The sequence below is a fragment of the Corvus brachyrhynchos genome, unplaced genomic scaffold, assembly GCF_000691975.1.
Source record: "Corvus brachyrhynchos isolate BGI_N302 unplaced genomic scaffold, ASM69197v1 scaffold523, whole genome shotgun sequence".
Taxonomy (NCBI): Eukaryota; Metazoa; Chordata; class Aves; order Passeriformes; family Corvidae; genus Corvus; species Corvus brachyrhynchos.
In genome coordinates this window covers 1,841,419-1,869,283 of record NW_008237265.1, presented here as the reverse complement: position 1 = coordinate 1,869,283, position 27,865 = coordinate 1,841,419, and the positions used below count along the sequence as shown (strand labels likewise).

Sequence of the window (27,865 nt, the reverse complement as noted above, 5' to 3'; positions counted from 1 at the left end):
TGAGCTGTGGGTGCAGTCTGGGGTTCTCGTCTTTGTTGAATATATAAGATGAGTAGGACTGTGAGGTTGGATTGTGTTTTGTGTGGCTCTGTGGGTACATCACCGTCTTCTCATAGTACGTGCCAAGTATTCATAAATCTTTTGTAGCAGCTAAGGAGAAATAAAAGGAGTGGAAGGAATCCCTTGTTTCATCCAGTTTTCTTGGGGAAAAAAAACCCAGGATTTTGGGTGGAATGTAATTCACATCCACTCAGTGCTTCATCAGCTCCCCTGCGAGCAGAACTGGTTCTGTGCTGGACTCGGCCTCCATCCGTGTGCCACATGTTCCATAAACCTTGGCAGGGCCTTGGTTCTCAGAGTCTGCCGTGCACATGGGTGCTCAGGGCAGGGGCAGGCCTGTGATCGTGACACCTTCCCTCAGGAAAATGGAAGTGTGCTCTAATTAGGCATTTTTCCTGCTAACTGCATCAGTCCCTCGCAGCTTGAAGCAGGTGCCGGTAATCAGCCCTCCCTCCTCCCCCCGCAGTGGTGGTGCTTGTGCAGGTCTGAGATGCACAACAAAGCCACGCTGCCACAGTTCTAATGCTGATTTATGGCGCCTGTACCTGTCCGAGAGGGGGGGAAATATAATTTAAAAATATGATTGCATGTCTTTTGTTTCTCAAATAAGACACAGCGTGGAGTGTGTTTCTTCATAGCCGCATGCGTGTTCGTGCAGCGTGTGCTCGCCCAGCGCGTTTGATTGTCGCAGAGATAAGTGTTCATTTATTCAGTATGCGTGCAGCTAGCTAGACTCACGTTTGCAGCCAGAAGACAAAAAGTTGGAATCCCTGTAGCCAGCACAATAGACATTCCCCAACAGAGTGATCCCAGTAGATAGAAAAGGGACGGGTAGATGTTTGGAAGTGCACACACACTTTTGCAAGTCCTCAGTTTGTCTGCTGTAAACTGTACTGGGCTGTGCAGATCTGTACTTGTTTATGCATCTGACTCCATACCTGGGCCACAGTACATTGAATTCTATTGAGCTGAGTTTGATGGGCTTTGGAGCAATCCCTCTCCACCAGATATTCACTAATGTAGTCTGTGTGCAAATTTGTGGAATCACTCGTCTGGCCTGTAACTTCTCACTAGAGAGCAAAGCAGCCTGTGATTCTCTTAGGAATGGTGCAGAAATCTGTCCACAGGTATTCCTCTGCACTTGCAGAGGATATTTTAAATCTCCAGTTCTAGAAGGGTTTCATGTAAATTTGACTTAAATAGAACATAATTCTGTTCAAGACACCTTCATTTGTAGAGGGATATGTAGGAATAAAATGCCGAGGATCAGGCCCTTTGGAGCCTCTCTTTTAAAAAAAATATACCATCAAATATGAGATCTCATCATTTTGAGTTGCCCTTTATAAAAACTGTCTTTTTTCACAGATTAATGTTACCATTTATTTAGTAGTTGTATACTCCTCGTTCTTGCATACGTTTGAAATTTGCTGTTCTGTACCTCTGGAAACAAAGGATCTGATCCAAAGGCCTCTGAAGGCAACGGGGGTTTTTCCACCGACTTCAAATGGGATTTGGATTAAGACTATATACATAACAGTTTCAAATAAAGATCTGACTGCTATAGTGGTTTTCAGGGTCTTCCACAAAACTTTTCAAAACTCTCATAAAAATTGTCTAGGCATGATGCTCCAAAATACACGTCTAAGCATGAATCATGTTTTGTTGTTTTGCTTTAAAAAAAAAAGGGGGGGGAGGGGGTGGCCCTCCAAAGAGCTTTATCTCACTGGTCCTCCAAATGAGTGTTGTTCTATGAATAAAAAAGAGGGAATGTTGGGTCAATATTTGGTATGTAGCTGATGCATTACTTTATGCATTCTTTATTTAAATTAGGGCAGCCTTTTTGGAAGGAGTCTATAGATTTGAGATGGCAATGTACTGCCTATTTATTTTTACACACGTAAATTTAAATTAACCTCAACCGTCGTATCCTGTTATCTGCCAAGGAAAACATTTTAGCTCCTGTCCAATCTCTGTGGAGTTTCAAAGTGATTTGCTCTTTTCAAACTTGTTAAAGCACAAATAGAAAAGTAAATTGCTTTGCATTCCGATCGAATATTTTGCAAAGGGGAAGGAAGAGGAGCTAAGGAAAAATGAATTTATTATTATAATAACCAATATACCTTTATCAAATATTAATTAAGTCATCATTTTCTACAGCCCATGATTGATTGCATTTGAATTGCTAACTGATATTTTGCCACACTTTAAATCTGAGGGACACTTAGCATGTTGCCCATTTATTCAGATACCTTCACACAGATATGTTTGCTGTGGTATTCATTCAGCTCCTGAAGTTCTTTTGTCAATGTAAGCAGACATTTCCAGAGGAGAAGGCAGCTACATTTCAATAATAAAAGAGTTGACATGGTTTTATAACTACAGAGGCAAATATTTTTGGAGTGCCAAATTAGAAAAAATAGCACTATTTAGGCTGGTCTTTTTTTCTTTATTTTTCTCTCTTTTTTTTCTTGTTTTATGTAGTTTCAAAAGTAGGAAAGTACGCTGCAAACAGTTGATCTCAGGAGCTAGAAAACAAGGAGCAGCACCATCAAGTCTATTTATTTTAATGCTGGGGGGACAGGCCGTGGAGCTGAGTAGCTTAGAGAAATATATGAGAGTAGAGAGTTCTTGTTTTTCACAGCCCTGCTAGGCCAAGGTTGCTTCGCACTGGAGTTAATTCCTCAGAGAGAGGAGTCAGTTCGAGTGACCTGTAAAAGTGATCACTAAATACTGGTTTTTTGACACAACTTATGTTACTATTTCTAAAGCATTGCTCACAGTAACTGGACTCGTGGAATTGCAGCAGCAAAGGTGATCGAGGAGGGGTTGTTCTGTGGGAGAGTTCATTTGCATTTTCATCTGCAGGATGTAATAACCATAAAGCAGCTACAAATATTGACAGTGTCTCAGATGGACAGTTGTTTCAGTTCAGGCAGTTCTGTGTTGGTGAACACGAAGCTTTGACATGGACTTTTATTGCATTGGCAATCTTTTCAGAGCTGCTCTTGCTTTTTATTGGAATGCAGTCTGCAAAAGGCTAGGAAGGCTGTTTTGTTGCATCCAAGAGATTTTGATTGCTATATTTGTTTTGCTACCCAAACACAAAGAGCTCTGGTATATTTACTTCTACATTTGTATATACAGCAAGTATTATTTTCAAAAGATTTTCCTCTTTGATAAATCATTCTTTATTTTCTCCTTTTTTAATGTATATATTTATTTTTCTCTCTGGTTGCAGATTTTTTTTTTTTTTTAAAGGAAGGAAGTTTATCATGTTAGTTTTGTTACCCGTGGCGGGTCTACATTTGTATATACAGCAAGTATTATTTTCAAAAGATTTTCCTCTTTGATAAATCATTCTTTATTTTCTCCTTTTTTAATGTATATATTTATTTTTCTCTCTGGTTGCAGATTTTTTTTTTTTTTTAAAGGAAGGAGAGTTCTCATGATAGTTTTGTTACCCTTGGCAGGTAAGATGTATTGTCTAATTTGTCTATAGGAAACAAAATAGTATATCCAATCCTGAGTCAGTGGAAAGTCTCCCACAGATATCAGAGGGTTTCGGATTGTACTCTCAAACCCAAATAACACTAATTTAAAAACCTGATTCAGGAAGCCTGAACTCGAATGACTCTTAAAGTGCATTTAAAGAACGCTACATTCTGCACAACCTTCAGACTTTTGAGCTTTTTGAGTGAGCTTTTGCACCTTCTTGCTTTATCCAGTTTAACCCAAGGAGTGTCAGAGTCCTGCTTTCTGTTTTTAAGGGACACAGCGTCAGTATTCTTCCTACTCCAGCATGCATTTATGAATTGCAGGGTACATGGAAGGAATTGATCACATTATCTCAGAATGGATGGAAACTCTGTTACAGGCCCAAAGGACATATATAATTTTGCTGCAGGGGTTCATCATGAGGTTTAGTTCTGGTTTTGATGCAGTGTGACATATAGGGTTTTTTCGATTGCTTAGTTATTATGTGAATAAATAAATAACATTTTAAAATTTATTTTTATTAGTAACCATTTTATTAAAACAGTTTTTCAACTTGATCTGTTATGAAGATAGCTAGTTACTAGTTTTTAATTGAAGGTTATATGTTTCTCATTCTATAATTATTACAGAAGGAGGAATTAACATGATCACATGGAAATTTTTTTTCTTAAATAGAGATTTACATTGATGGATTGAAGGTTTAAGGTGCAGTTTTACATTTAAATTACATATTACGTGACATTTACATTTTAAATTATACTAAAACAATTATTTCTACTGTCTTATTGGTACCTTCTGAATGTCTCTATTTCATTTAAAAGTATAACCTACTCTGCTATATATATGTCTCACATATGAGATCTGAGTATTTTTTGTATGAGTGCGCTCCTATTTGGAGTAAATAAAAGTGAAGTTGCATGTATAATATTCACACGTATACATTTAAGATGCTATCTAGCACTTTCTTAGAGTAGTGATTACTTGTCTGTAACACAAAATGGTTTTGGGATTGATATTTAGCAGTATAAAAATGATATCTATCTGATGCTTGCATTTTATTTTCCCTAAAATGCTTTCAGGAATCAAAATTCAACAGTTTGGTTTAAGAGAAGATTAAGGGTTTCTATTTAATTACTTAATTAAAATCTATTAAGGAATAGCACATGGCTGCAGGTGCAGCCAGCTGGAAACAAGGTGGCTTGGAGTCTCAAGGAGAGGGCTGGTTTGGGACAGGAAAGCCAACTGGAAGGTGGTTGTACCTGTTGTAAGGAGCAGGCCAGAGTGGAAGTCAGGAGTGAACACAGAATAATTGTGTTTTTCTAAGGACACCTTCATGTTTCTGGAAGGTACCATACATGTATGTCCTTGCTGGTGCAGGTCCCTTTGGTCGGTGACGCTGTGGGCCACATCTTGCAATTGGTTTTATCAAGTTGGAAGGAACTTAAAGTATGAGCATAATTCTCTTCCCAAAATAGATTTCTTTACACTGTCAGTTGGATATGGCTGGTTTGCACCCATATAAGGTTCTTGCCTGGACACAGAAGCACTAAAATTACATTATTGTTGAAATAATTGCTGAAAGCCTTTTAACTTTTGATGCCTGCTGAGCTGAATACACCAAAGAGTCCACATAGGCCTGGTGGTGGGTTGGATTTCACCTGGAAAAGGGGGATGAGTGCACCTGTATCCAGTCCCTGAATTTTGTAACTTTCTTGTCATCGGTATGTTCCTCCTGAGACACAATCTAACCTAAGAGTAAATTGAAGAGCAGTTGAAGGATTAGCAGGAAGTGCTAACAAGTTCTCCTGAACATTAATCTGAGAAAAACTAGGCCTACGCCTTTACTGTGTATATTAGTTTTAAGGTTGCAAGTAGTGGAAGAACAAATAGAAAAGTCTCACAGTTCAGTTAACACCAAGAGATCAAGCTGAAAAATCACTCTGCCAGTGCACTTGCAGCCTCTGTTCTGGCTCTGTATGAGCATTTCTGTAGAGCATTCAGGACAAAAAGGTTTCCACAGGCGGCCAGTGGCTGTCGGGTGGGTATTGCTTCTAATGGCAATTAAAAAAAATGAAGCCATTCTTCACAGAGTGAATATCATCTTCTTGCTGATGACTAGTTAAAGGCCTACATAGAGTTTAAGTCTCACCCAAACCACTTCAGACAGCCGCCAGCTTTTTTCTGTCTGTCGTGTTCCATGACCTACTACTGTAGGAGCCACTGGAAGGAATAATGGGTACAAAGAATAATTTGTATTGTGCCATCAAAATCACTGGAGTTAACACTTCTGGGACTGCAGATTATTTTGATCACAGAGTTTATTTAGTCATTCTTCTATCTTTTCTTACAATATCCTTTAATTTGTAAAATATGTGTCTAAGTGTGCTATTGTCCAGAAATTAGGCCTTGATGAAGTGGGATGTGGGAATTGTGGTGCCCTTGTCTGGAAAAGTGAGTGAGAAGTTGGGAGATTATTTTTGACTCAGCCTTGGATGTAAGAGTAAGAGCCTCTTCAAGTTTCCTCCTCCTTCTGTGCCTCAGCACCTCCCCTTGTAAGTTGGAGATAAATCTGGTGTTGCCCATGAGATTTCTGCTGTGAGAAACAGCTGATGTCTGAACAAACCATGTACAGCAAACGCACAGCACAGAACACCGATCTGGGAAGGGAGAGTTGCTCGGAATGCAAAGCCTGCAGAATTTGAGGGATCCAGCACCGCCTTGCACAAGGGACATCTCATAGTCTAGACCTGGGATGTAGCTGCTGTTCTAGGCCTTGACTGCCTTTGAATGGAGGCTTTCTCTGATAGCTTTGGGAAGCCTTGCCTCCCAAAGTTTGGTAGTATTCCTTACCAAAGTGGAAAGGTTATGTATTGCTTGCCATGAAGTTTCTTTCATCACCACCATCTTGTAAATTAGTCACTCTGTTTTATGCACTGATAAATAATAGGAGAGATTAACCCACTCAGCATCTGCATCAATATACCCCAAGTCAAAGTCCAAGTTTGATCAGAACAGCTTGGGAGAAAGATGCTGTGAAATTGCCTGGTCTCTTGTTCTTCCAGTTTAGGATTCTGCTGTGCAAGTAATTAAAATCCAGTATGTTGATAGCCTCTTAAGATTATATGGGGAAGTTAATTAGATCATTGTATAAAAAAATCCAAAAAACAAAACAACCCCCCAAACCTTTACAAAATACTAAACAATGACCATGAAAACTGAAACTTACAAAGCATAACATTTTATGTGCTCCCTGCAAAATAGAAAGCTGGGAGGCAGCTTTTAAAAATAAAGACACAAACATATTTTACATGTTTTGTTTGCTGGCTATTTTGGCTTTTTTTTCCCTCTCTGACAATTCTATTCGTTTTATCTACTGCTTGCCTAAATGTAGTTGAGTTTAGGATTTCTTTCTTTTTGCAGCAGCCTCTCCTCCATTTGCACTAGGAGATTGGTTTCTGGGAGCCAGGAGGCAGGTTTTTCCACGCTGACACCGTGGCACTGCAGTGGCTGGAGCAGCAGATGTGCGGGTCACTCTGTGTCCAGTGTCCATTCCCCAAGGGCACGGCCACCCTGGAGTGCCCCAGGCATACATGGGGTGGTCAACAAGGAGCAACTGAGTGCACGGAGCCACGCTGGTTCCACCCTGTGGACTGCTCCAGCAGGCCAGGGTGTTCCAGGAACACTGGAAAAGCTGTTTGGATTTGGTTTTCCCTTCATTTTTAATAAGTGTGCCCGTGAAAACCAAATCCTGCAGGTGCTTATGCATAGGCCTGACCCGTGCACCCACGTGTAGTCCCAGACTGGGACTCCACATGTCCTCTCTCCATGTCCTCTCCGCCTCTCCACCGCATCCCCTCTCCCCTCGTCCGCAGCTGCTTGGTGCTGAGTGGCAAACCAGTGCTTTGAACCAAAAGTAGGAATACAGGAGTCCTGCAGGCAGACTTCTCTGAAATGTTTCCTAGTATTCCTCTGCCCAGTTTGGCCGCTTTATAGTCTGATTATTAATGGCTCTGAAAATCTTCATGTGAGTGCTGCTGGGCCCCTAAGTTGTGGTGCTGGTGTTTATTTCGGTGTCTCCAGCTGGCTCAGGAGTGCTTTTGGTAACTGGTGGTCCTGGACTCTAATTCCCACTTCCAGGCCCAGCTGCATATGGATGTCCTCAGCACCAGGGGAGTGTAAGCTGGCTGGGGCAGGCGGCTACCCTCCCTTGTGTGCAGTATCAGTTGAGATCAAATGGGAGAAATTAATATGATAAACCTAAAAAGAAAAAGAGAAGGTGCAGATGTTCCAGTCTGGACTGTTGAGTTGGGCAGGGTTTGTAGCCATCTACATGAAGTGGGTGTTCTGGGTTTTTTCATGCTCTTTGCACAAGACTTCCAAACTTCTGTGATTTTTTTGGGTTTTCCCCACTCTTTCTTTCTTTACCCTTTAGGTCAATTCACATCCAGTCTTTCCAACGTTCCTGGTAGGCAAAGCTGTGTTTGCAGGCATTGTTTTGCTCGTGCACCTCCTGTGTGGTCGGTGCCTGCCTTTGATACGCGGATTGGAGGAAGGCAAAGGGAGCTCCCTGTTCTCCTTGGTGAAAGGTGTGCTCAAAGGGATGAGCAGGTTTCAGCAGCCTGAAGCAAAGGCTTGGGAGCTCCTGCTGCCACAGCCAGACTGATACGGTTTCAGTGCACTTTTTGAGAAACAGATGTGCCAATTGCTCCAGGAGTTCATTGTCAGAGATAATGAGAGTTGCAAGTACATGAGAGATCTTAGTTAGGAAGAAAATCAATGGTAAAACAATGTTTCAATCTATAGCCTCAGTAAGTCGTTTACTTTTGAAATCTAGTTCTGCTCAGAGGTGAAACCTTTTCCGTTCGTGATTTGTTGAGTCACATTATTAGAGTAGTAAGTCAGTGCTGGGAAGGTTTTCTTTTGTGTAAGAAGCCCTTCCAGTAACTCCTCAAACTCCTCACAGCTGTTTTCTTTGTGTGTGATTTTAAAAAGTGGAATTTTTTTACAAGATACATTTGAATTTTACTTTGCAATCGGTAAAAGGTTCCTCCTTAGCATGGAATATACACATTGCAGACTATTTAACTGGAAGCCAATTTTTGGTTTGAGCATATATTTTATTAATAAGTTACTAGTATCACTTATTCTTATTGTAGATGTACTGCTGCAAATAATGTGGTGACTTGTATGACTTGTACCTCTGTAGGAGTTTTGCAAAGAATTACACCATGAGATATTAAATCTCTCCATAAAATATATGAAAAAAAGAAATGACATAAAAATTTTTCTTTGAGAAACAGAGACAGAGAAAAAAAATAAAGACAGCTGGGTGAAACATGTTTCTGTTGATTTGAAAAATTGTATTTTATTTTGTCTAGCAATCAAGATGCATTTTTTTCTTTTTAGAAAATAAAAATACATCATTTGATTTCCAGTTTGAAAAAAACAGAAGACCTATTTTTCCATATTCCACAGGGTTTCATTTTGTACTCCGATTTTAATTTTGCGCTTGTGTGTCCTGTTTTCAATATGAACTTCAGTGTTGAAATCCACTGCTTTTGTAAATTTTTCTTTTAAAAGGAGAAAGGTGCTGATTTCAGTTCAGATATGTAAAGCAACAGATGTGACTCCGTGGCTACTCCTGGTGAAGGAAGAAGCATGGTAGCTTCTGGAGTGGCAGCATCAGACCCCGAGTAGTTGTCTCTGCAGTAGCCCTGTGCCTGGTGCTGGACTGCTGGGCAGGCTCATCTTCAACAGCACATGGTGCTCTCCCATTCGCTGTACCTCTGTTTAATTTGTCTCATCTGTGGCACAGTCTCCTCTAAAGAGCTGCAGCTTCAGATGAAAATGTAGTTCTCAGGCAGAAAGGAACTGCAGTAAAAGTAGTTATACTACTAGTTCATCCTATGATTAATAGTAAGACTTGCTTAGAAGTTAGTCTTTGATTTCCTCTGTTTAATTGTAGCCCTAAGTGAAATGGGTTTTTGATTTATAGAAAATGCAAAATTGGGTACAGAAAGTTTTAAATTACAGTAACAGTAAAAAATTTCCCACAATAATCATCCCATATTGTTTCAATTCAAAAGAGCTAGGGCTTGATTTGTGTGGGAAAGAACCCATAGCAGCCAAGTTCCACATTTGAAAGTGGGGAGAGGGGAGGATCAATTTGGTCTCTTCTGAGAGTATAAAAATGTGCCTGAACTTCAGTATGTAATACTTTTATTATATATTCCCTCTCTGGAAAGGTGTGTGTTGATTAATTAATTTAGAATAGCTCTTTTCTTACGTGGGTACCATGTAAAAGCAAGTAGAAAAATTGTGTTCGAACATACAAGAACATCGGTTAAAAAAGCATAAGCTTTAGGAACAGCAGTGGCTTGTAATCATGATGGAAAACTGATCTATTCTGTTTTATGATATTTGCATTATGCAGACTGGTTCGATAAACTGTGAAAGTTCTAACAGCCACAGTTCAATAACAGTAGCTTTAATAATAGTAGTTTAATTCCTAAGCTACTTTTTGGAAGTCCTGCATGGCTGATCTCACTTTTGCTGCACCGTATTTACGTTGACTTTTTCTTTCATTAGACCACAGTGCCTATGTGTGTTTACAGCACTAATCCTAGATGTTGAAATTCTGGATAGTTAAAATATATTAAGTATCACTGAAACTATTCTGAAGTAAATGACTTTGCTTTAATGGATGAGACCAAATTCTGCTCTATTTACAAGGGTAAATGCTGAAAAACACTGATCTGACCTATGAAAGTTTGCATGCATGTTCCTGAGAATAGGTGTTTTGGCCCTTTATATTTGCTTTTTTGTCTACCACAACAAATTAAAAATAATTTTGAAAATAATAAGGCAGTTGTTATTCTGTCGGCCAGCTTGGTGGTTTTTAAAATTGTGCTTCACAGTCTCTCCTCACATACAGTTTTGTTCGGAACACACTGAGTTTACAGTTTGAATATAAAATGCTGCTTCTATTCCATTTGATTTGGCATGACTGAGATGTAAAATCTAAACATAAAGCATAGTATTGATCTGTTTATAAGCATTTTCAAATTGTACTGCACTTCTTGGATAATTTATTGTTGTAGGATTTTGAAGTTAGGTGAGCTCTGCATTTGTGTTATAGCCTGACAGTTTAATCAAGATACAAATTTAGAAACAAATCAGCACTGTCTTTTGTATAGTGCCTCTAAATCCATGGTAATTTGTGCCAGACTCAGTAACAGGAAAGGATCGCCGTTTCATGCTACCAATACCAGTGGGTGTTGCTCCCCAGCTGCATCTTATAAGAGAAGATGCAAGAGAAATTAAAGGATCCCCACATGTATTTTTCTGTAATGTACCTTCTGCAGAGTACGAGGTTGATGGAAAATTCCCTTGAATTCAGTGTGTGAGCCGACTGTAAATAGTGCCATATGTTCTGCACGCTTTAACTCCTACCTTTTGAAAGCACTGGGCAGTTTTTAAGTCAGCTTTCTTTACTTTATAGTTTTGAAACCTTTAAAAAACATAAAAGCTTGTACTCTGCAAACTCGGAACAGGGAGGGGAGAACTCAAGTGCTGCTGGTGCCTACCCTGGCTGCCTCGGGACTCTCCCAGAGGCCTGTTTCGGGGAGCTCTGCTGTGCCAGGACATCCCTTGCAGCACGAGCTCGTCCCTGCGTGCTCAGCTCCAGCATATCCGAGCTATAGGCTGAGGCTGTGTGCGCTGGCAGCACAGATGGAGTGTGCTCTCATTAGGACTGTTTGTTGCCTGTTGGAACACACAGCATATTTCTACCGTGGCATCAACAGTTTCTAAGAACTGAGGTCAAAATAAACAGGTTGCAGTTGGATTCAGGAACAGTCTGGGAAACAACTTAAAATTCCCTGCTTAGGCATAACTGTATTCCTAGATAGGTGGGTAAAAAGGCATTCTCATAGCAAGGGCTCATCCAAATTGATGTTTTGTGTGTGCAGACCAGCATGGAGTTGCAGGGGCACGTCCAGTAAATTTTCTACAGATATTGGCATGTGTATGCAAAATTGACTTTATTTTAAATAAATGAGCAACTTTAAGCACAGCACTACTGCACTGTTTCTCCTGGTCTTTGTAGTGCTTGAGCAAAGTGAAAGCGATGTCCTCGTGCCCATTTGGAAAGTGCTTGTTTTAACCAGGCCTCAGCCTGTGCAGGCACGGATGTCACTGGAGGCCCTGGTATGCACGGGCTCTGTGCAGGAGCAAAGCTGGGGTGCTGGCAGACAACCTCTGGCAAGCCTCCTGGAAGCTGCTTTGAGTTGCAACTGCCCCGAACTCCCCACCCCATCCTTTCCCTGGGGATTAGTGCTTCCTCAGCAGAACCGACACCTGAGCTGCCTCATTGCAAACCCACAGGTCCAGCTCTGGCCCTTGGAAGGGCATCGCTCACTGTGGAGCTGCTGCAGCACGCCTGAGGTCTGAGCCCGTGGATTCAGCGTGGAGAGCCTTCATCTCCAGCAGCCAGGTGGAGCAGACCGCTGGGAAAAGGGACTTCGGTGTGTGATGGCAAGATTCACCACCACTGGTAAGTACTTACAGGATCAGCCCATATACACACTCACATTCCAGGTGACAACCTGGCCACACAGGCATGAGCCGAGTTTTAGCCAGCAATATCAATGAATGCAGGGTTTAATTTGTAGTTTTTAAAAGCCAGCGAAGTTTTATGTAACAGGACAAATACTTGTGATGATTTTGGCTTGAGTAGAGATGTAAATAGATTTGCTTCCTGACAGAATCAGCAACAGTCACTTGTAAAGGTTTATTCATATTTACCTGGTCACAGGTCATTTACAGCCAAAGGAACTATCCTGTTTATTGAGCTGCAAACACACAAAGGCATAGCAGTCTGCTAGATGTTAGAGAATGTTCTCATGGGTTTAGTTAGAAAATGTTCTCATGGGATTTGGGGTTTTTTGAGTGGGGAGGGTTAAATGTAACTGTAGTTTCAGTGGTTAAAATTAAAAAAAACAAAGTTATTTTTTCCTTTTCAGAAATGAAACATTATTGAGCTGTATGGTATGCATAGTAAATGGCTAATACAGATATGTGTACTGGAGTAGTGAAAAGAGGTGTCAAAATAATTATGAAAATTTTGAAGACTAATATGGAAAGATGTGTATAATTCTCTAAAAGAAAGCGTGAAAAAGAAAGCCTTCCCATAGTCTTTGCTGCTACCAGTTTACTGCTGCTGCTATTACTTCCCATGTCATGAGGCATTCAGTGGTCTGTGTTACAACCACAGGAATAATATTATCATCCCTTACTTTTCCTCAGTGACAGGGGAACAGCACTCCAAAAATACCTTGTTTATGGGATGATTTTACTGTCTCCACCAGGTTTTCTTGGTTCTTGCTGCTGTTCTCCATAGGCCTCTATACACAGTTTGTGTGTAACAATGTGCCTTTCCATCCTTGACCCTGGCAGGTCTTGTGCAGCCTCATTCATCCTGACCCACCACCTCTTCCCTGCTCACAGACAGCTGCTGAGTCTCAAGCTCTTCACTGACTGTGAATGCAGTTGGGAACACTCTCCTCCCCCCCACTTTTAAGTTGGCTCTCAGAGCCCATCGCAGATGGTCTGTACCTCATACATAATAAAGATTTTTTTTTCTTCTGAGGCGGTTTTCTGTGAATGTGAGAGGCAGACAGTCTGGCAAGCTTAGACCTGTGTTTTTATATTTTTTTCTAAGTGAGCCTTGAGGGATTTGTTTGCCATAGTTTGGAACCCCTTAATAGCTTATGGAACTCAGTAATATCTTGATTCCAGAGGTTGGAACCTGATTTGTCCATTTGATATTTTCTAAGGGGAAATTATACACATTGGCAAAATGGAGTTAGGGCCCAGCTGGACAAGACAAAGAAATTAAGCAGAAGCATTCCAGGAACTAAAGCAGTTGCTTCAGGAAGGTGGTCTTCTAATATGAGTATGGTGGGTTTGTGCTGTGTGTGAGAGTTGCTTTGGGGTCACCTGTTATAGCTGTGTATTTCGTAATACTTGTAAGAGTTTTTTCAGTGAGCTCCCTCTGTCCTATTTTTAGACTTGAGCAGTAACATCTGTGTACCAAAATGTCCCCAGGACCTCATGTAAGAGCCTAAGGAGCATTTTCAAATGTCAGATAATTTGGGTTCTAGGTAGATCAACACTGCTTCTTCCTAGTTCCCTTGTGTATGGTTGTATTGGTGGTGTTTATGCTCAGCATTCCAGGTCCATGTGTGGAAATCTGCTTCATGGGCCAGGCTGCCAGAGGGCTCTGGGTTTCTGTTCTTCATGGAAGCTGCCATAGGGCTGTTCCTGATCTCTGCAGTATGCTTTGGGAGCTGAAAATGTAGAACATGTGTGGGAGGAAAGTAATGGAAATACATTTATACCAACAGTTTCAGCAGCTGTTTTGACCCCAGTCAAGCTGAGATATGGGGTTGTATGTTTTAAAAGATACGGGAAAAATGTCCTAAACTAAATTGGATTTTGTTCATGATGAGGAAAAATTTTTTTACAGGTATTTCACTCCTCTGTTGTGCATGTTAAATGCTGTGTGTGTGTGTGTTGTTACTCATTGTATAGGAACAATTAAGTCCAAAACCAACCCGAGAACTGTAGAGTATTTGCTAAAATACTTCGGGGTTCAATTGTCTGAAGCTGTTGGCTCTTAGAGGGAAAAAAATCCCGCTGGTGTCAGATAAGACACTTTTCCAGGGCCTGAAGTGTGTCAAGAGTAAGGGTCTCTAAGAAGTGAACAGAACAAAGAGAATCTTTTGAGAAGAGATGAGAACATTCCAGTTAGGCAGCAACGGTCGGCAGCACAAGGCAGTCATAGGCTCATCCTTCAGAATGGAAGGACCTTGGGAGGCATCTAGTCCAGCCTCCTGCTCAAAGCTTGGCCAGCTCTGAGACCGAGTGGCTCAAGGTTTCATTCAGCTGGGTCGTGAAAGCCTCCAAGCATGGAGACTGCACAGCCTCTCTGTTGCAGCCCCTTCCACTGCTTGACTGACTTCACAGCAGAAGGGTTTTCCATTATTTCTAACCTGAACCTTTCATATTTCAAATTCTATCTGTTGTCCCTTGCTCTTCCACCATATCCCACTGCAAATAACCTGGCTCTGGCTTCTCCTAGCCTCCCCTTGGGTGCGGAGAGGCTGTCACCAAAGCCTCCTCAGGCCCCTTAGCCCCTTCTCACAGGGCTAATGGCCATTGTGGGGGTCCTTCTCATTCTGCCTACACTGTAGTAATGCTCACCAGACTGAGGAGTGGCACAGGAGCTTCTCGGGACAGTGGTGGGGCTGACCCATGCTGTCCCATGGGATGTTGCCATCAGGACAGGCTGGGTGGCTGCCTGTGAGTCGTACTGCTCTTGCCCAGCCCCCTTAAGGGGTGTGGGTATTTTTGTTGACCATCAGCTGGAAGCAGTGCCAGGAGCTGATGCTGTTGGCTGGCCTTGGCCTTCACAGCAGATTCCTGGGTTAATAGTGTGGCGTTACTAATCTCAGGTATTAATTCAGAAAAATACTAGTTTGGATTCAAAAATCATATCATAGTTTAAATGCCAGAAGATGTTAAAGCGCTGTAGAGTTTCTTAGCAGAGTGGTTTTTGAGCTGCTGTGATACAGGTTTTAAGCAAAACACAAGGGTTAGAGATATACTTAGTCTTAAAAATTGTTAGGTGTCATGTAATTGCATAACTGCAAAACACAAGGCTTCAAGAACAATACTGAGTATCATGAAATTGTGATTTGATTTTAAAATTAAGCAACATGGATAAGATCAAGAGTCTGCTGCTTTTGTAAAGCAAATGTTCATCTAAGAGGGGTTTTTTCAAATAGTGAACCACGTCTGTAAAGTTCTGAAATGATAGCTGCTATTATGTGCTCATCTGCTTGGCACAGTAATTAAAGTATACATTAATGCTCTGAGACACGTGTTTAGAAGTATGGATTGAAATTAATCCCCCTGCCCCTATAGAAATTGCTCACCGAGTCTAACAGCATATGTGTTGCTATAGAAAGTTGTGAGTTTGTGTATTGTACGCAGGTACAGGTACATTTAGTATTTCATATGTTTTATTAAATATAAATGCAAAAATACATTTAATTTTATTAAAGATACGGAGGGGGGTTATTTACATATTTATCCAGTCTGGGACAAGCATTTTTACAGGTAAAACTTGCACTGTAACAACTACTGAAGATGGAATTGTCAAGCTGCTCAAATACTGCTCAAGGAGTCTTTGAGGTGTCTGCAAGCATTGTGTGAGCAGGGCAGGAGGAATTCCTGCTTCTGTGAGGTGCGGCTCACCCAGGGCCAGTCTGGCACATCCACAACGGGTCCCTCATGGAGCACTGGGTGCAGGACGGGGTTGTGCCGAGCTGAGCTGTGTGGAGGAGGCCCTTGGCTGCTGAGAGACAATGTTAATTCTGCAGCCACTGATGAGTTTTATCTTAGATTTAAGCTTGCAATGTCAATTCCACCTCTGGCTTCCTGGACACAGGACACAGTTGTCCTTAGGAAGTCTCCAGTGTGAGTTTACAACCCGTGCAATTACCAAGTGAGGTGCCACCTCTGCCTGTACCATGGTTATTCTGCCTGCCAGAAAAACTTGGTGATAAATAGTCCACAAGATGCTTGAGAGGCCATGATGTCACCCCTGCACTGGCCAATTCACGGGGCCAGCTTTGCTGTTATTTTACAGGCTATGTGACGTGTAAGCCAAAGAGCAGCTGCAGGTCCTTCCCGCAGTGCTGAAATGCAGGCGGTGTGCAGCTCAAAGCACTGCTTCTGTCCCGTTCCCCAGTGCGGGCAATGCTCTGCTTCCACAGCCTGTGTAGGGAGCGGTTGGAGAGCTGCTGCTTTTCCTGGTGGCACAGTGCAGTGTCCTGACAAAGAGCGCCGCTCTGCGCAGTGCCATCGTGAAGCTCATGGACTGAGAGAGGGAAGCATCGAGCAGCAGGTTGAGAAGGACACAAGAAGAACAAAGTCGTTGTCTGGGGGATTGTTTGAGAATCACTGCCCCTGCGAACTTAAAATGTGCGTGCAAAAAATGTCTTGTTCTTCCCTGCCTACAACTCCGACATAGGACCCAGTTTAAAAAAATGGATGTTTTTGCAAAACTCTGACTTCTATACTCTCCCTGGTCTATGTACCTCTTTGTGTGTTCAAGATCTAAATGCAGTGTGCAGGCAGCCTTTCTCTTACAGCTAATATTGATATCCTGCCCCAGAGTTATAAAAGAGAGAGAAGAAAACCCTTACAGATATTTACTGCTTCAGTTGATACATATTTGCCCATTTCTGGGTGGTGAAAATTGTTATTTTTATTATTTTTTGCAGTGTATCGGTCTGGATGTAGTCAACCTGTTAGGAGTGTGAAATTTACAGCAGAAATTATTTTAACACTGGAAAAGCTCTTACTCATCTGAATTGTCATTCAAAATGCATGATGAAGGTCACCAAGCAAAAGTTTTCCATCCCATTGTCTGCAGGACTCCTGCAGGTCTTCTGAAACTTAAGGTAAGATTAAAAAAAAAGAACAAACAACTTAGTTGCAAAGTAGAAGCTGGTGCAAAGTGTGAAGGTATAATTCTAGGGCAGAGAGGATCCTGTTTGTGCATTGACCGCTGTCTATAGGAGCAGTGGCATTGTTAAAAAATTTCAATGCAATATTTGTTTAAATAATCAAAGCAAAAAGAACAATAAGCCCAAGATTACTACCAGAATTAAATATATAAAAATGTATATCTATATAGAAAAGAAATCTATATAGATTTCTTTCTATCTATATAGAAAGAAATTGCTTAGTATTAAAAAATAAAAGGATGTATTATGTTTTCTTTATTCTTTTGAAAATATGTGTCCAAGTACAGAAGTGTTTAACTATGAAAAATAAGTGTTAGTGTAAGCAGGGAAAGTAGGAACGACTGACTAGGACAATGTATTTTGTCTTTCTTAGCTCCTGAATTAAATTCTTCCAGTGTATTTCCTTATTTCTCTGTCAATGTAGTGCAGGCAGCTGGGGTGTCATCAGGATCCCTTCTCTGTGACTGTAGTCAGAGGATTTTGTATAAAGAGCATTTTCCAGAGGCTATCAGTATGTTCTCTTCCACATGACTTTTTTTCTCCAGCTTGTTTCAGGTCGTATATATAACCAAAACACATTCCAGAAACCTTGTTTTCTAAATGCATGTTGGGCACAGTTGTTAATGTTGCAGGTGTTCACATTCAGGGCAATATAAAATGCTGCTTCGGACAAATGACAAACAATGGAATGCTCACTTTAAAGCCTTAGGAGTTTGGTCTGGGCCTACAAACAATTATTTTTCATTTGTTTGTAGACAGACAAATTTATAATTAAGATGGTAATGGGCATAAGCATTCTTGCAGCCTTTGTAGCTCATCTATTTTGTGAGCATCAAAGAGAATATTTGTGGTAGAATGCACAGTAGTAAGTGTGGGGGAATCAACAGCATGCAGATTCATTTGTTTATTTAATGAATCTGGTTATTCCCTATCCTCCTATCATCTGTGCCTCTGCAATAAGGCAAAGCATGTCTATTTTCTCTCTTTGCTATCACTCCAAATGCTGTAGATAAGAACGATAGCTGGACACAAGTACCACACTGTGCACCCCAGAACACCAGAGGTATTAATGAACACAGGCAAAGACTTGTGTAACCATTACATCAGTGTCCTATTTCTGGAAATGACTACTGTAAATTACCATTTGGCTGAGGAATCCATCGTGCTGATCTGGAGCCTGTGTGGCCCGACTGTGGATTACATCAAGCACATGGAAAAGCTGCCCAGGAATCCTGGCACAGAATGATATTATTTTGTTTTGCATAGGAAACCTGTGTGTTGATGGATACACGTGTATAAATGTGTAAAGTGGTTTGGATTGCCCGTGTCTGAGGGCAGAGCCCTGTATGTAGCAGACCTTTTAACTTCAGGGGTTGTACATCTTTTATGTCAGCTCTGAGGCAGTTGAGATGAGCTGAAATGCCAGTCTGGGGGGGCCACTGGTGTGTGAGAGTTGCCACAACACAGTTTCTCTAAGGGCCCTAGGAATCTATGATTTGATTCCTCTTACAGCTTGGTCCAAACCAGCTTGTGTTTATTGGCTGTGAAGCCCATTTATCTCTGCAAAACCTGGGGACACCAGTTTGGAGCTGTGTATCTGATGAAAAGGTACTTGGGGGTCAGGAGTTTTGAGGCCTTAAATAATTTTCTTAGAGGGATGACTTCTATTGAGGAAATGTTACCAGTTTGCTGATTTTTGTCTTGGTTTATGTCTTTAGTTAGTGCCAACGGTGTTAAAAAGCTGAGATTTGTGTGTTCATATATTTTACACTGAATTTAAAACACAAATAGCTCATAAGAATCTTCTTTTTAAAAACGGAGAAAAAGAAAAAATATCAGTCTGGTTAAGAGGTGGTTGTTCTTATGAAGAAAACAGTGAGTTATTATTGCTACCTCTGATGTATCTATGTCTAGTAATACATGTATCTCTTTAGGACTGGACCTCAGAATAAATTGCAAGATCAGAAACTAAATTAAAATCTTCTAAAACTTGGTCCTCATGTATTTTTAAGGAAGTGGTCTATTCCAAGAACTCTAATGTATGAAGTCTTGTTAAGGTTAAAGTCTCAGTAGGCTGAAGTTCATTTTTTGAGGAAGAAACCCAGTTAACAATAAAATCAGGTAATGCCCAATGATATTGTCACAAATAGTTAATTAAAATAAATTTGTAGTTGGAACATCATCAGTGTGTACAATAAATAATAGCTGAGGGAAAATGCTGACCCCACGCTTGTTAAATTGCTTGAAAGTTAATTTGGATGTGTTCAGGTGAAAAAGAGGTTTGGTTGTGGGGGGTTTTCTTTTTCTCTCAGCTGCAGTTTTCTTTGTAATTCGGCAAGAAATTGAATAATTTGGGCTTGCCAGACCCACCTGTGAAAAGCAGATGCCCTTGTACACAAGTGATCTTCACTCAGCTGGTGAGCAGTGAATACAGAGAATGGACAGTGCAGTTGCTCCAATATTAAATTGCTCTTGCGAGCCTTTCAAGCTGGATTTCTTTCCAGCCCACAGGAAATGACTGATAATCCTTTTTTCTTTTCTTTTTTTTCCCCAGAGAAGGAATGTGCTGGGGTAGAAATACAGTATGTAACATAAAGATTAATACATAACCTAAAGTTAGATAATTGTAAAGGTATTGACTTTCTGCAACTGAAATGAGAGTAGTAAAACCAGGGAAGTTAATTGTGGGAGAGCCTGGCTGCCTCTTACTGTCATTGTTATCTGTTCCTTAGAATATTGCCAATCTTAAAATATTTGGGGAGAACTTTCAGTGTTGAGTATATTATTCAGACTTGCTGTCATAGGCAAGTTCAGTCATAACAATTCCCTTTTCCTGAGCAGAGGGCAGCCTTTCCTTTGGCATCTTTTAAATTCTGAGAACTTTGTGCTTTAACTATAACCTTTTTCTTCTCTAAAGAAAATCTTCATTTGTACAGTCAGCTGGCTGATTCAATCTCCAGCTGAAAAATGATCACGAGATGAGTGTATGTTCCTTAGAATTCAGTGCTGTTTCTCATGGGTTTTAAAAAGCGCCAACAGCTTTAGTTAAACACAGCAGTGGTTTTCATTATGTGGCTCTTTGTCTCTGTACAGGATTCCTGTGCAGGAGGTCCTGTGAGAAAAAGCTCTATCAAACATTGGAAAAAAAGACATTTTATTTTAAGATTTTAAGGAACAAAAGGATCTTGCAAGAAATAGCATAAGAGGATGCTTAAACCCTCTGGGTAACCAGGAGAAAGGTAGAACAGCAGTAATGTTAATTTAGAGTATTTGGGGTAAGTCATGATCTTTCTTGAAGATTTTGGTATAAGTCATGTTCTTTATTTTTCTTAAATATCATGTTTTTTTGAATTACCAAACAGGTTAGCAAGTACTTTCATAGTCTCATAGCATTATTTTGCTACATCCAGTAACTTGCTTGTATTAGTTGTCAGTTAAACCAAATTTTTTAATAAAAAAATAATTAGCATATGTGAATTCTTATCCCTGGAAGCTCCATACTCAGGTAAAGCAAAACATGAGAAAAATAGTTGTCAAATAAGTTGGTATTCCTGTATTTGAAGCACCCAGAAGCATCATTTCTCTGTAGGTGATAAAATGACATGGGTGGGTTTCCCCACCTACTTCACAAGCCTGCTCTGGATGGAAGGGAGGTTTCTGGAAGTGCCAGTATCCTCATCAGGTATGGTGAGTGCCCATTCCTGGGTGTCCCATGGCCAGCAGGTTGAAGTCCCAGGAGATGACCCACACACCCACATTGCTTGGGACTGGAACCAGTGCCTGTTAAACTGGCTGGGAAGAGATGTGCTGCTTTTAACAGGACAATTCAGGACACCTCTGGTCAGTCTTTAATTTTTTCTTTACACTGAACCACAGAATCACAGAACCATGGAGTGGGTTGGGTTGGAAGGGACCTTAAAGCCCATCCAGTTCTACCTCCTGCCACAGACACCTTCTGCTATCCCAGGATGCTCCAAGCCCCATTCAACCTGGCCTTGGACACTTCCAGGGGTCCAGGGGCAGCCACAGCTTCTCTGGGCAATCTGTGCCAGGGCCTCCCCACCCTCACAGGGAAGAATTTCTTCCCAATATCCCATCTAACCCTGCCCTCTGTCAGTGTGAAGCCATTCCCCGTTTTCCTGTCACTTCTCTGTCTTCAGGTGGCCTGAGATGAGGAGCATCAGCTTTTAAGAAACCCAGTTCAGATGCTGAGTAAAACCCCACCAGTTCTGAGGTCATTGTCTTCCTTGTCTCACATTTTCAAAGACTTCAGGCACTTCCAGCCCAATGTGTCTGTCAGGGGATTGTAGCAACACTTGAGATGGGTAGCAGAATAGGATAAGGTGGAATGTTAAAGGAAGGGAGTGGAGCCCTTTTGCAGGTATATCTGGTATTTCATTAAACCTAGGCATGTGATGCTCAGGATAGGATTCTTATATTTTGTTGAAGGTTTTTAAATTTATGTATATTTTTTTGTGGGAGGGAACTGCTTCTGCTCTGTGAAAACTCCAGAGTGCACACTGTTGTTGAAAAGTAAGTTTTAAGGACATGTTGTTTAGAGTGTAAATGTGGAGCTGCTGGTCACAGGCACACAGACTGCCCTAAATTCATAGGTTCATGCAGCACTACTACAAATACTGCTTATAGCATAGTAGTTTAATGAAAGTGCAGTGTATCTTTCTCCCATTTCTAGATATGGTTTAGCAGCCTGACATGATTAATCAATACCATGTGACCACTCAACTCTCTTTGGAAGAGCTTCTCAAATCACAGGCAAGTTTAGGGCTCCTGAGATGGTTGATGTAATCAGGTCATGCATCTATAAAACTGGTTTTGTACAATCTGGGTTCAAGCAATTACCTGACCTCTCTGCTCCTTCTTTTTTTTTTTAATTTCAGTATTATTGGACAAGGAAATAGTGTACCCTCAAAATTCAGATGTAGACTGGCTACAATAAACAATCATTAAAAATGGCATGAAAGACTAAATAATTTTAAGCGTATGTAGATATAATTGTAATGGCTGTGCCATGTATTATTCTCAGACTGGAATGAGGCACAGGGACTGACACAACTTTCTCTGAGTGTTCCCTGGATTAAAAATTCTTGCTGTTTGGATTCTGTCATGAAATGGTTGGCATCCCAACAGTTGTGACAAGTGTATATGTTGGCAAGGAATTAAAAATGGTGGTGCCTCTGAAGTTTAGCAGGAGGTTTCCTGCCTGGGGATGGCAGACAGTTGTAGCTATTACAAATGCCATTCCCTTGTCTGCGTTGCAGCTCATTTCTGAAACAAAGCAAGCTTGGGTACATGTTCCACTTTGTAATAGGAACTGCCACATTTGGTTTTCTTTGAGTCTTTTCTGACACTGGAGTCTTCATGTGCTCACTTCTCTTTTTTTTCTCGTTGTTTTGTTAATAAATCAAGTCTGACTACAAGATCTCTCTGCCTCTAAACCACAGTAAGGGCTGCTTGAAAAAGCGTGAGCCTCCCAAATTTTTTACCCTCAAGAGGAAATAACTGATCTTTTTGTTTGTCTTTGATCCAGTCTCATCAATGCAATTTTCCTTCTTCAAACAATTGAGCCTGCAGTTCATTATAGTGCAAGACCGGAACCCTCCTATTACCTTATTTTTAGCAACAATTAAATTGAGCCTTAAAATCGCATTTGCAAAAAGAAAGGCCTGCACCGGTCCCAAATCTTAGAACTCAACTCTTGAAATTTGCTCTGAGGCTTCCAAAAGAGGCAGCAGCAGATTGAATCCCAGCACTTTGCTCTCCTGGATGTGAGCATCATTTGGTGGTGTGGCTTGGTGGTATTTGTGGCCAAATGAAGCATACAGTGACCCCACAGAACGATTTGAATTCTGACATCCTCATTTGCAGGGCTTCCACTTGCTCTGATAAAGCACTCTAAATGAGTTTTTACTCCTTTGAAGTGTAGCCCTGTTGTACTTGTGTCTGAGACCTGAGGGTACTGTGCCTCTTTGGGTGTGGCAGCCCCCTGGACCCGCCTGGACACACCGCCTGTCCTGGGAATCCTTTCTGGCCTCCTCCAGCCTTGAGTTGAGGGTGTGGGGTCAGAGAGCATTAGGATGCCTCAGGTAGGTGCATCTGTGCTGGAGACTCAGTGAAGCTTCTCAGCCTGGGACAGTGAGGAATGCCCACCTGCCAAGCCCCCTCTCAGCAGAAGGGACATGGGGTGCCCTGCTCCTGTGGGGTTGAGCATCTTCCCAGAGCACAGCTTCTGACTATTTATCAGAGCTTATGTACTTCATTAAAACGTAACTTCCCTTCAGCTTGTGGAGCTTAGAAGCTCTTAGAGGCATGACTTAATGGAGAGACAGGTTGTATCTGCTGCAGAGTCAAGGAGGTGCACTGCAGAAGAGAGAAGTCTTTCTGCCAGGTGATTTGTTAGGTTCAAGCAAGAATGTTTATGTGCAGTTGGGACTGACTGACATGATCACTTCTTCTTAGGAAACTTGCCATTAGAGAATGTTGTAGTTTTCCTAAACATGGCTGTTAGAAGTCTAGGAAAAGAAATTCACTACTTAGGCAGGACAGAGGTGAGGAGATTTGAAAGTGTCTGCCTAACTGATGAGAACAATCTCCTGTCACAGTGACTGTGGCAACGCAACTGGAACTTAGGAAGAGGAGCATAGTTTGAAACACTGGGTATTTTACTGTCTTTGTACCCGACTAGATATCCACCTATTATAGGTACTAAAGCTCTCCGAATACCCATATTAAAGTTTGCTGCAAAAATACGGAACCCTCATGTTATTTACGTAGCGTGGTGTGCATGGAAACACAGTTAGCATCAGGCAAGCTGAGAGACCCACAGAGAGAAAAAATCTGATTAACGGCACCTAGAAATGGGCAGAGTAAGCCCCTGCAAGGAACCAGACCCCTCAGAATGCAAAACTGCCAGACCAAGAATACAGGCACATGTGGAAGAGCTGTATCTGTGCACGAGCCTGACAAGGGGGATAAAAATGACAAGATGAAGGTAGAGCTTTGTTACGCTTTCACCAGGCAAAATGAAAGAGTGAAATAAAATTGCCAGGAATGAATACACAAACCCTGAAACAGCTGGGAAAAATATTTGAGGAAAATGTACAGGAGGTAGCAGAGGGATACTTTGCTCTAAATCCCAAAAGCAAGAAGCAGAGAAGAGGATAGATGCTTGCATTGTGTGGCGGAAAATTCTGGCATGCACATGTACATTAGAGACATAAAAGATCTCCTAATTAGAGACAGGATCATTTGTGGGACATGTGATTCCAGTTTACAGGAGGAATTGCTGAGAAAAAAACATCTAACTCTAGAGGAATGAACCAAAGAACAGGAGCAGCTGAACTGTCCAGGGAAAGGAGCAAAATGACAGCTACTTTTGCAGGACATAGCAGAGTCCAGGAGAGAGGGAAGAGAGGGATGAATCTGTGAGCAATGCACAAAAGTGAAGTAAGATTTGGGGATGGTGGGAAGGGAGCCTCAAGGGTTTAGTTCAGCAGTGGGGCTGTGTCTGGCTGAGCAGGCTCTCCCCTCCTCAGCAGGGATGCAGAAGGAAACCATGGGGCAGTGACAGGGCATCGGCGAGGTGGACAAAGCAGCAGGCTGTTCTGGAGCTCAGCATGTCTGAAGGAAAATGGAATCAAAGAGCCAGCCTTTAGGTGTCTCTGGGTTAGCAATCTCTAGTTAGTCACCAAATGTTTGCATGGAGAGCACAACTGTCAAAAGGAAAGTTGGGGTGATCCATTTGCATTTCTGAGAGAGGAGAAGGAGAAGATAAGGTTTGAAAGAGGCACCAGAAAGTCAATCTGTCTGAGCATGACCTGAATGTTACCCCGGTTTTTTGTGTTTCTCTACACCGTTCTCTAAAGAAAAGCCAATTATATTTCAGAAGAATAGGGGCCTCTCATGTTGTTATTCATCATGTGGCACATGAAACACCAACACTAACTCCGAAACTGTGAGTTAACCTTGTCCTTTCATCACGTATGGTCATCTCATCACTAGGCTGGTGACTGCTCAAAGCTGCCTGAAAGTGGTTGAGCCCCAGACAACTAAACTTTTATACATCAGTACAAAAGCAGCAAAGAAGATGAGAAGGAAAACTGATTGTCCCTGGGGACACAGCATAGTGGTTTGGGTAGTCCTGCTTAGAAAGTCACTTGTGGCTTTTATAATGAGGAACTTAAGGTTTGAATTTTCAGACTTATTAGCGGTACATTTGTTTGTTTTTTATTAACTTAATATACTACGTGCCACATTTTCCTTGGGGTATTGAGTCAAGTGATGGATTCATCCAGTTTAGCTCTAAATGCATGGGCTTCTCTTTTTCATAAAACTTTGAAGAGATTTGGGTCTCAAATTTCCTGAAAGGTTTTATTTTATGCCTGTATATTTTGGTACAGCAGCTAATGTTTTCTATCCTGTTTCCTTTCTGACAATATGTGCTTCTGGCTAATATAGAGAGGGAATGTAGTTTTTGTTTGTTCTCTTTCTTGACCCGTGAGAATTAGAGTTGTCTTCTTATATGAGCAGACAGAGTGAAACCACTTTAGTCTACAAAAGAATCACTGGAAGTTTCCAATCCCCTCACTCTCTGCTTCAATGGAAAGAAAAACAGGTTTTAGAAAGTCTGAGAAAGATATGGCTATTAAGCTAATCCAGTATACTTCATCTAGCTGCTAAAAATCTTGACTCTTAACAGTGATTAAATATAATTGCATCAGTAAAGATGGTGTAAAAAAACCCCTGGCTTTCATTAGAAGCTATCTTTAGGAAACCATGATTCCTTGACTTAAAAAGTTCCATGTAACGTTGCTGTTTTATTTTGGGAGTGCTTTGAAGGTTTCCTAAACCCAGGGTTATGTAGAAAGAATAAATAAACCCCAGCAGAACAAATAGATAATTCTGAAGTATTCTTCTATATTTCAGTATATATCTGCAGTGCATGCTATTTATTCAAAAAGAAAATTTGGCATAGAACTGAAAAGTTAGTGGGTAAATATTCAACACCTTAGAGATCTGGTCAAATAGTAAAGATATTTGGAAGTAAAGAACAAATTAACAAACCACCACCTATGTGCCAGATAAAATTGTCATAGGATGGAATGGAAGGACTTCCCGTAATTTAAATTAAAGCTGTTGAATTCTTCCTGTTTGCTACTCTTCAGTTTGGAAGGGAATCTGTTCATTATTTTAAGAGCTGAAAAACGTTGTTGCTAAACTTTTCCTCTTATTTTCATTAATGTAAAATCTGAGCTGTGTCAGATCCTTAACACTGCATGATCTTTATAGAGAATTTAAAATTTCTCCAAGTTATGTGATCTGAAAATTTCTTCCTAGACAGTTAGATGTTAAAAAATTCAGCAGTTTTGGTATAACGCAGAACACCACATGCTGCTCTGTATCCTTGGGCTGAACTGGATATTTGCACTTCTGGGTTTGTTTTGTAGATTATGAAAAATTGTGTAAACTGAAAGAGGACTGTAAAACCTCCTACACTGAAATACTGAAAAATAAAAAATAATCTAGCTCTTACATAGCTTTGTCACTGCCAATGTTAAATGTTACTGCAAGCATTTGTTGCAAGAGCCTGAGTTACTGCAAAGACAAAAGTACAACAGTGAGCCTTGTTTGCTTAGAGAAATCACATATTCCCAATGTGTTCCAGGGGAATAATCATCCATTTTTTGTGGGTATTCAGATGAAGTGATAATTATGAAGCAGAGAATGCTATTGATAATATTTCCACTGGGATACTCAGTAAAAATGTATTTAACTGTTTCCATAAGCAGAGTTTAGGCAAAGTTTTAAGTCCAGATCGTGACTGGCCTGTGGTGAGATGCTGAGCTAAATGCTGATGTGTCTTCTCCACATACTTTCTGCTTTTAAGTTACTAGATTTTAAAACCATGAAAGTATGTTGATATTTAGGGCATTTAATGAAAGATTCAAAATGTAGGCATATATAGATAGATATGCATTATACAAAAGAAGATAGTGTGGATGATGAAAAATGAGTCCTTTGTGAATTCATTATTTCTATTCTGTTTAACTATTTGACTCTTATTTTGAGAATCCCAGTGTGGAAAAATATTTTTATAATTTGTATATGGCATTTTGGCCCTCATGCAGTTTTGATTCACAAGTTGAAATCCTGTTTCCATGGAAATCAGCTGAATTGTTGATAAGCTTTGAATTTCTCCCACAAATTAAGGCAACTGGGGAACATCATCTGGGCTAGTTCTGTCCATAATGTCAACCATAGTATTTTCCCTTTTATTCCATGTGAATGGGAGCTGTATTTTGATGATGATTTAAGTCAAGATTCCCAAATGTTACTGCAACAAGTTATCCTGTATCAAGGGAAATCAGGGTGTTTGATAGCATCGAGTTACTTTTTGTGTGACAGCCGTTCACGACTTGCCAGCAGGAGCAGCAAATCTGCCCCTGCCCCACACCAGAAACACCAGCGATGGGTGGAGTTTTTCTCTGATTAGTTTCAGAACAGCTGAAATAAAAATACACACTATTTTTTAGGAAGAAAAAAAAAAAAAGCCTATAATATAAGCTTGATATATAGCTTGAGAGGAGGGGTTTAGGCTAAACTTACTAGAATAGTCAGGAGAAGTGAAACTCCACACACCAGCTCTGTGTGTGCTTAGCTCTAACTCGTAACTGGAAGAGGTGGATGGGGTAGGA

The 27,865-nt window shown here is 40.9% G+C and overlaps 1 long non-coding RNA gene across 5 annotated transcripts in view; it reads left to right on the top strand.

The window, feature by feature from the left end:
- Positions 1-27,865, top strand: part of LOC108445772 — a 121,137-nt gene that overhangs the window by 25,076 nt on the left and 68,196 nt on the right. For all 5 annotated transcript variants that reach the window (XR_001860746.1, XR_001860745.1, XR_001860743.1 and 2 more), the window contains 2 exons: positions 11,941-12,109; positions 16,908-17,087. This is a non-coding gene — a long non-coding RNA (uncharacterized LOC108445772). The remainder of the gene's footprint in view (positions 1-11,940; positions 12,110-16,907; positions 17,088-27,865) is intronic.